The 10,327-nt window shown below is 28.4% G+C and overlaps 1 protein-coding gene across 1 annotated transcript in view; it reads right to left on the reverse strand.

Moving 5' to 3' along the window:
* Positions 1-10,073: 10,073 nt before the first annotated feature.
* The window catches only part of LOC108736872 (probable RNA 3'-terminal phosphate cyclase-like protein), a 3,492-nt gene continuing 3,238 nt past the window's right edge, over positions 10,074-10,327 (reverse strand). The window contains exon 5 of the transcript XR_003230838.1: positions 10,074-10,290. The gene's annotated coding sequence lies outside the window, so the exon portion shown is untranslated. The remainder of the gene's footprint in view (positions 10,291-10,327) is intronic.

Here is a 10,327-nt window from a genome sequence, read left to right on the forward strand (position 1 = left end):
CCAACCGTTTTCTTGGCAACTCATTTGGTAAATGCCGAGTGGCTGTTACATCTTGGCTCGGTATACTTTTCCTGAAAAAAAGATAGAAAAAATTAGTAAATTGGTATAAATTATTAGTGTGTTGTAATTATAAATTCATAAATAACAATCATATGATAATGTAACTGTAGGAGAATACTTTTACATGTAGCTCCATAGAAGCATGATACTGCTAATAAAAACGAAACAACAACGAAACACAGTCTTTACTAATATTTTTGCTAAAGAAATTAAAACGTTCGAATTAAGCAAAACTATAAACACTTTTAATTAAAGCACGATGACATTTCCTATAAATCCCTTAACCAAACCAGAGGGTAGACTAAAAATCAAAAAACATGTCACTGACAAATGGAACAGCTAGAAAATCCCTTCAAAATTCTACATCAGATTAGAAAAGATGTCTTCGAAAAATTTCCAATTTCAAATCTCCAACACAAAGAGGAAGTAATCGTACAAAGACTCCGACTAGGCCACTCAAATCTAACTCATGTGAATTTAGTTAAAAGAAGAACTCCCTCCGATATGAACAAAATGTGATATGAACCAGTGGAACACATTATCAACTACTGACCTGGACCGAGTAAACAAAGAAGGAAACATAGTTTTGCTACATCGTTTAGTGAAAACTTAAATTGCCCAAAACTAGATGAAAATTTCTTCGAGATTCCACATGTACATGCATGACAGAATTTAAATGTTTGAGTCATGTAATAGTACCATGTATAGTCGCTCAATGTGACTTAAAACTATTAGGTACACAAAAAAGCTACAACAACAAAAAAAACTATCTGTACAATTTCTCTAATCCCCAAAGAAACAGGTGACTATAGCTCCGTTAGTCTAATCCAAAATGAATGAAAACATTTTTAAACTTTGAAAGAATAAACAAATTCTAATGAAAAGCTGGAATCTTCATCAATTTTCTAAAAATCTAAATGTATAATTTCTCTAATCCCCAAAGAAACAGGCGGATATAGCTCCGTTAGTCTAATCCAAAATAAATGAAAACATTTTTAAATTTTGAAAGAATAAACAAATTCTAATGAAAAGCTGGAATCTTCATCAATTTTCTAAAAATCTAAATGACTGTTTAAGAGGAATTCACGAAATATATAACAAAAACACAAAAAATACAGTAGAATTCTACAAAAAGTTTCTCCACAAATCACCTTATATTCCAAAGAAGTAAACCATTGCTGAATTTCAGAAAAACCGTTAAGTATAGGTATAACTGATGAGGTAATTGTTGTATAATTATAAAAGCTAGTTGCATTTGAAAATAAAATTATAATTATTTTCCTTGGCATATTTTAATAATGAAAAGTATGCGCAAATGAAATAAAGGATTTAATTACAAAACTAATTCCACTTCATCAATTAATCATCAACAGTTACAAAAAACTTTTTAAGGAACATACTTATAACGTTATTACAGTAATTATATATTTATACAAAAGAAATATATGTTATACTATAATAACATTCATATAAATGAAGACAATAAAGAATTAGATATACAATTTTCAGTACAAATTATTAAACTGTAAAGAACAAAATATATGCATATCTGAACTACAAAATTAGTTAGTAAAAGGTCCGGATAGTATGTTATAAATTATAAGTTAATTTGCTTGTATTACCCATATTGGCAAATAAGTCATGAGTCTTAGGGAAGAATAATGAACTGGGGGGGTGTGTAACAAAATTAAATACAAATTGAGACCCGCTTAATTAAATGCGGTCAACAAATAAAAAAGTAATTGCAATTATTTTTGTAGTTGTTACAATTTTGTAAAAATTCATTTAAGACTGATCCAACTATTTTTACAATACGAGTTTTCCAAAGCTTAAAGTGTACGAAAAATAGTTGCTGTACACGGAGACAAAAATCTNCTACATCAGATTAGAAAAGATGTCTTCGAAAAATTTCCAATTTCAAATCTCCAACACAAAGAGGAAGTAATCGTACAAAGACTCCGACTAGGCCACTCAAATCTAACTCATGTGAATTTAGTTAAAAGAAGAACTCCCTCCGATATGAACAAAATGTGATATGAACCAGTGGAACACATTATCAACTACTGACCTGGACCGAGTAAACAAAGAAGGAAACATAGTTTTGCTACATCGTTTAGTGAAAACTTAAATTGCCCAAAACTAGATGAAAATTTCTTCGAGATTCCACATGTACATGCATGACAGAATTTAAATGTTTGAGTCATGTAATAGTACCATGTATAGTCGCTCAATGTGACTTAAAACTATTAGGTACACAAAAAAGCTACAACAACAAAAAAAACTATCTGTACAATTTCTCTAATCCCCAAAGAAACAGGTGACTATAGCTCCGTTAGTCTAATCCAAAATGAATGAAAACATTTTTAAACTTTGAAAGAATAAACAAATTCTAATGAAAAGCTGGAATCTTCACCAATTTTCTAAAAATCAAAACTACTTTTTAAGAGGAATTCAAGAAATACAAAACAAAAATCCCAAAAAATACAGGAGAATTCTACAAAAAGTTTCTCCACAAATCACCTTACATTGCAAAGAAATAAACCATTGCTGAATTTCAGAAAAACGGTTAAGTATAGGTGTAACTGATAGGGTAATTCTTGTATTCTTGAAATAAAGGACTTAGGATTTAGTTACAAAACTAATTCCACTTCATCAATTAATCATCAATAGTTACAAAAAGCTTTTTAAGCAACATACTTATAACGTTATTACAGTAATTACTCATTTATACAAAAGAAATAGATGCTATACTATAATAACATTCGTATAAATGAAGACAATAAAGAATTAGAAATACAATTTTCAGTACAAATTGTATTATTAAACTGCAGAGAACAAAATATGCATATCTGAATTACAAAATTAGTTATTAAAAGGTCCGGATAGTATGTTATAAAAGTTATAAGTTAATTTGCTTGTATTGCCCATATTGGCAAATAAGCCATGGATCTTAGAGAAGAATATTGAACTTGGGGTTTGTGTGCAACAAAATTAAATAGAAATTGAGACCCGCTTAATTAAATTCGGTCAACAAATAAAAAAGTAATTGCAATTATTTTTGTAGTTGTTACAATTTTGTAAAAATTCATTTCAGACTGATCCAACTATTTTTACAATACGAGTTTTCCAAAGCTTAAAGTGTACGAAAAATAGTTGCTGTACACTTCCAAAAATTATCATGCTCATAACTATAAAATAGATGCAAGAAACATGTACTGACAAAATTTAGTATTAGTTTAAAATTTCTTTTAAGATAACCTTCTAAACTACCACAGAAAGCAAAGGAAATTTTGTGCGTTGGTAATTTTTCATTGCATGTGAAAATAAGATTATTATTACTATACTTGGTATATTTTTATAGTGAAACATATGCGCAAATGAAATAAAGGACTAAAGATTTAACTATAATACACAAGTTCCACTTCACCAATTAATCATAACGGTTACAAAAAACTTTTCAAGCAACATACTAATAACGTTATTACAGTAATTACTTATTTATACAAAAGAAATAGATGCTTCACTATAATAAAACCCATATAATTGAAGACAATTTTCAGTACAAATTATTAAACTGCAAAGAACAAAATATATATATCTTAATTACAAAATTTGTTAGTAAAGGGTCCGGAGAATACGAATCATTTCCTTCGATTTAGCAAAAATACATTTTTTAAAGACAGCTTGACTTATGTCACAGAAATTTAAAACAGTCTGTATCAATGTAGAATGCAAAATTTTGCACAAACAAATTAGGTATTTTTTATAATGATGACTGGAGATTATATCTAATTATTTATCTCTAAGGAGAACATGCCGGGCTTATATCAAATACTGAATATGTAAAGATAAAGTTAAAAAAGTACAAGTAAATTCGATCTATAATTTTGAAATTTTCTTGACTAAGTAATTTAGAGAACAGAGGATTCTATGGAAGGACAAGAAGGGCCAGTCAGAGACATACTAGAAGTAGAAGCAAAAGGAGTAGATGTATATCTAAAGCTTTGGAAAAGTCGTGTTATAAAGACAGTTTGATCAATCTGAAATGAATTTTTGCAAAATTGTAACAACTACACACTTGAAAGTGTACGAAAAACAGGAGCTATACCACGAAGAAAAAAATCTTGGAAAATTTACTCACACTATAAAATAAATGTAAAAAACATGTATTGACAAAATTGAGTATTAGTTTAATATTTTTTTTAAGGAAACCTTATAAACTTTTATATATCATTCCAAAACCCTAATTTTTCGGTATGACCCATAGCTTTGCCGATATTTCAAAAAAACTTTTTGTTTAAATAAAATAATGAAGTGGATTTTTTTAATTAAAAGATGGGAGGCCTTTTTTGTCATCGGGCCCATCACAAAAATTTTTGCAAGAAATTCATTTAATTTCAAATTATACATTCATTGACCTAAACTTTTTCAATCAAAGAATAAAAAGTTTAGGATTTTGCATAGCAAATTATATAATATTATGATACTTTTCGTGACTATTTCTGTAACGCAATTTTAAAAATTAGAGCAAAATGTGTACGTAAATTTTGGACTTGCCAAGAAACATATTTTTTTTCAAAGGTGAAAAATATGTAAAAACGCAAAGAAGTTGCAAGGAAAAAAACTAAAAATTGTTAATTGGCGAAAAATATCAAGCATAATGAATTTCTCTTAACTTTTCTTGCTGAAACTAGAGGTGAATTGAACGTAAAAACGTGTTTTTGAATTAGGATTAAAATAAGGAAGATAGGAAGGAAGCCTGCTGTGTACGAATTTTTGTTTTCAGGATACGCCAGAGAAAACAAAACAAAAAATCCTTTTTGAATAGTAATTTTCTGGACGATGAAATCAAATTAATTTCACGAATAAATCAATAGACATTTTAAAGAAATTTCTTAAAATTTAAAATCGGCATGAGTCATTAAAAGAACAGATTTACAACTACTTTAAATAGATTAAAATTGATGTGGCAACCTTTAAAGGTCTTTTTAGAACATTTATGGAAATTTACAACTCACAAAATTGGATAAAATATGCCCTAAACTGTAAAAAACACACTAAAACAAAAAAGTGAAATTCGCAATAGGAAAAACAGCCAGAAAATGAAAGAAAAATCTATCAAAACATAGTATATTATAAAGCGTGTTAATATAGATACAAAAGTAAAATTCAAATTTTCTACCTTTTCGCCGTATAGCAGATTGTAATTGTAAATATCTTTAAATATTCCTTAAAGCAAGAGAAGTTTTCCAGGCACGATACCCGTAACATAACAACAGTTAATACACAAAGTAATATTGCTATTAAGCAAAACAGTTTCTATTATTTTATACTATAATTGAATAAAGTCGCGATCCACCGCGTATTGTTACATTAAGCAAGCCTCAACGAAAACTAATCGCAAGTCGGGCTTCGGAGATATATGGGAGATATTAAACCGAAGACGAAACGATTGCGACATATTCCTTCACGAAGCTCGACTGAACAGTGTAATCATAAGCCGAATAAAACCGAAAGAATAAATATGTTATACAATTAATTGTTTTTAAATTAAAATGAAAATTCTGAACTCCAAGGATATTGACCAGAAAAAGTTCAGAGTTTTCATTTAAGTTTACATAGTGTGAGTGATTATGAATAATTTAATTCTTTTTACTTTTTGATTTATTACTTCTTTTGCTCCTGAGCTACGTCAAAGTTTTGGCCATGTGATAGTATAGATAGCATAAATGAAGGCATAAGTACAAACTTTTTTAACTATTTTTAGAGTTTGATCATTACTAATAAAGTAAAGTTTTAAAAATAAAAGCACTATGTACTTGCAATTAGTAAACAGAAAGTTATACCTGCAGTAAAATATTAAATGGTGAAATACGCTTTTAAAATTCCTCGAAATAATTTGTAATTAGATATACCACAAATAGAAAATCTGCGTCCATTATTTTATGCATAAAATACGACTTTCATTTCAAAATTCCAAATTAACCGAAGACAGGCTGAACTTTGCGAATAGGATTTGCTAGGTTTTAAAAACAATTCTGTATAAATAATGTGATTAAACACGTTGTCTGATTTTGAAAAGGTTTAAATAAATAAATAAGTAACAGTTCTTTATCATAGCAACATTGATATGCCATGTTACAATGAAAAATATTATTTGGCATTTTATAAAAGCCTAAAGTTTGTAGGTTATCATCTTATTCCCAAAATTTCTAGATGCAGGCCAGAGATGTAGTGATTTATTTGAATTACTTGCATTTAAATATTTTTTTGAGAAAAGCATTTTGTATTTTATTTAAAATATTTATCTAAACGTATTTTCTATTTGTAAAATGCAAAATACATTTTTGCCGTTAAAGATTTTGCTAGTATCACCGGTCAAATATTATAAAAAACGATGAATGAAAGTTGCTCACATTGGTTTTTGAAGGTATTAGAAGCTTAAAAAGGGGACAAAGAGGCATTCCATGAATGCCTTTTAATTCTTTAACTGAAGAGCCCGAAAAATTCTAAATTTCTTGGAAATGGATAATCTAAAATATTGGATCGATATTGTTTTCCGGGTTCAAAATATTTCGATATAAAATGAATGATGTTGAGTTAAAAATATTTTGCAAATACGGATTTTGCATTTAAAATTTTATTTTGTGTTTTGCATTTAAAATAACAAATCAAAAAACCATTTTGTACATCTCTAACTTTAACGTGTGCATTAAGTTGATTTTCAAGAATCGCATGATACAACTCTTGATTGAAGCAATTTAACAAATCAGATTTTAATTTCTACACCTACACGTGTGGTACATCAACTACTTGTTTTAGCTAATTTATCTGAAATATAACATAATTTCATACTTCAATTATGTATCTTTTGGATGTTTTTTTTTTTGAAAATGTTTTTATATTATCCATATTTAAAAAAGAAAAACGGAATCTTTAAAAAAAAATTCTTCACGATAATTACCCATTTATGAGAGAAATTAATGACAACAAAATTAATTAATTACCAAAAATAAATAATCAATTTAATAAAGGTACTTATCATTGCATTTTTAAATGAAAACATTCAGTTGTTAAAATACCTATTCCTATATTCTCGTATTATTTTTCTTTGTCCTAATATTTCTACTTTTACATTTATTTCGCATAGCAACCTTCGAACGATATGAGTCAACACGCCAAGCAAAAAACTCTGAAGAGATAACAACAACACGAAAACAAGTATACGTTGTAAATAAGTAAGTTTAAAGCATATTGTCCCTTTCCCCGCTTCCTCGAAAAAGAATAAACGGCAAACAATCATTACAAAAGACACGGATTTATGTAGAAAAATATTTTGACCATTATATTACAACAGACCATCATTATTGTATTAATTTTAAAATCTGAAAAACGAACTTTGAATAATACGAAAGTTATAGCAATTTCTACTATCAGAAACTGCAAAGTTTTAGATTCAGAAGTAAGGGTGAAGAGCACCCTTACAAAAAAATTGATTTCACACATTTTGTCCTCGTCCTCTTTAAATAAAATTATCTAAATCGGATAAACGAATTTTGATTAATAAGCAATTTACAGTGCTTGTAATTATAACTATCAGAAATTCCAAAGTTGTACGTTTAAAAGCAAGCGTAAAAAGGGTTACAAAATATATGACTATATACATTTTGTTTCCGTTCTCTTCAAACAAAATCATTTAAATCGGATAAACGAATTTTGAATAATAAGCAAGTTTCAGCGCTTGTAACTTTAACTATCAGAAATTGCAAAATTGTAAGTTCAAGAGCAAGTGTAAAGAGTACCCTTACAAAATATATGATTGTATACATTTTGTTTTCGTCCTTTTCAAACAAGATTATTTAAATCAGATAAACGAATTTTGAATAATAAGCAAGTTATAGCGCTTGTAACTTTAACTATCCAAAATTGCAAAATTGTGAATTCAAAAGCAAGGGTAAAGAGTACCTTTACAAAATATATGACTATATACATTTTATTTCCGTCCTCTTCAAACAAAATTATCAACATTTGACAAACAAATTTTGAATAATATGTAAATTTATACATCTACAATTTCCTAACAGAGGCAAGTACCGGCATCTGGCGGTATTTGCAACTGCTAAGGCATTCAATTTTCACTAGTTAACGTTTTAGGTCAGAAAAGAAGAGTATAAAGCAGCCTTACAAAAAAACCGACCCTACACGTTTTTTGCAAATAAAATTATCAAAATATAACAAACGAATTTACATGGATGTTATAGAACTTGTAATTTTAACTCGCAGAAATTTTAGTTTAGTTTCAAATGCAAGGGTAAATAGTACCCTTATAAAAAATCTGACTTAACAGATTTTGTCCTTATCCTCTTGAAACAAAATTATCAAAATATGACAAAGGAATTTTGAATGATATGGAAGTTATAGGACTTGCAATTTTAACTCTCAGAAATTGCAAAGTTTGGGTACAAAAGCAAGGTAGAGACCACCCTTACAAACAATCTGACTATACACATTTTGTCCTCAACCTCTTTAAACAAAATTGTCAAAATATGACAAAGTAATTTTGAATTACAAGGAAGTTATAGGACTTGCAATTTTAACTCTCAGAAATTGCAAAGTTTTGGTTCAATGGCAAGGGTGAAGAGTACCCTTACAAAAAATCTGACTTAACACATTTTGTCCACATCCTCTTCAAACAAAATTATCAAAATATGACAAAGGAATTTTGAATGATATGGAAGTTATAGGACTTGCAATTTTAACTCTCAGAAATTGTAAAGTTTTGGTTCCACGCTAAGGGTAAAGAGTACCCTTACAAAAAATTTGACTATACACATTTTGTTCCCATCCTCCTCAAACAAAATTATCAATATATGATAAACGAATTTTGAAAAATATGCAAGTTATAGCACTTGTTCTTTTTACTCTTAGAAATTGAAAAGTTGTAAGTTCAAAAGCAAGGGTAAAGAGTACCTTTACAAAATATACGACTATATACATTTGTTTCCGTCTTCTCTAAATAAAATTATAAGTCTAACAAACGAATTTTGAATAATATGTAAATTAATACATCTATAATTTTCAAATAGAGCAAGGTACTGACATCTGGCGGTATTTAATGTTGCTAAGGCATTCAATTTTCACTAGCTAAAGTTTTAGGTCAGAAAAGAAGGGTATAAGGCACCCCTACAAAAAAACTAACCCTATACGTTTTGTCTCCGTTTTATTCGAACAAAATTATCAAAATATGACAAACAAATTTTGAAGAATATGCAAGTAATAAGACTTGTTATGTTTACTATCGGTATATGCAGTTTTTTTTTCCAAAGCGAGGGTAAGCAGCACCCTTACTTAAAATTTGACTTTGTACATTTTGTTTCCATACTGTTTAAACAAAATTATCAAAATCTGACCAACAAATTTTGAATAATATGTATACATCTATAATTTCCAAATAGAGGCAGGTACAGGCATCTAGCGGTATTTGATACTACTAAGGCATCGAATTTTCACAAGCTAACGTTTTAGGTCCGAAAAGAAGGGTATAAAGCAGCCCTACAAAAAAAAATCAACCCTACACGTTTTTTCCCATTTTCTGCAAACAAAACATAACAAAAGAATTTACATAGATGCTATAGGACTTGCAATTTTAACTCTCAGAAATTGCAAAGTTTAGGTTCAAAGGCAAGGGTAGAGACCACCCTTACAAACAATCTGACTATACACATTTTGTCCTCATCCTCTTTAAACTAAATTATCAAAATTTGACAAACGAATTTCGAATAATATGCAAGTTATAGCACTTGTAATTTCTACTCTTAAAAATTGTAAAGTTTGGGTTCAAAAGCAAGGGTAGAGGCCACCCTTACAAACAATCTGACTTTACACATATTGTTCTCGTCCTTTACTCGATTACTTTTTTGATGATTTTTACAAGGATGTTGTAGCTAATATTTCAAAAGTTGAAGTATAACACAAACATTAAATACGTTCTATTTCTTCTTTTTTTTTTTATTCTCAGTAAATTTGTGTAGAAATTTATAAATAATTTAATTACAATGTAGTGCTTATAAACATCCCAATGTGATATTCACCAAATTAATATGTTAAGTAACTGTTTATTACTTGAAGTTTTAAGGTAAAAAAGTTTAAATTGGGCTTTTAAAATTAATTACTTATTTATAATTAAAAAAATAAAATATATTAGTCAAGTATTAAACAGTTTTGCCTGACCAACAAATTAATAAAACAGAAAGAAATAACAATTACC

This window comes from Agrilus planipennis, unplaced genomic scaffold (assembly GCF_000699045.2).
Source record: "Agrilus planipennis isolate EAB-ADULT unplaced genomic scaffold, Apla_2.0 scaffold106, whole genome shotgun sequence".
NCBI lineage: Eukaryota > Metazoa > Arthropoda > Insecta > Coleoptera > Buprestidae > Agrilus > Agrilus planipennis.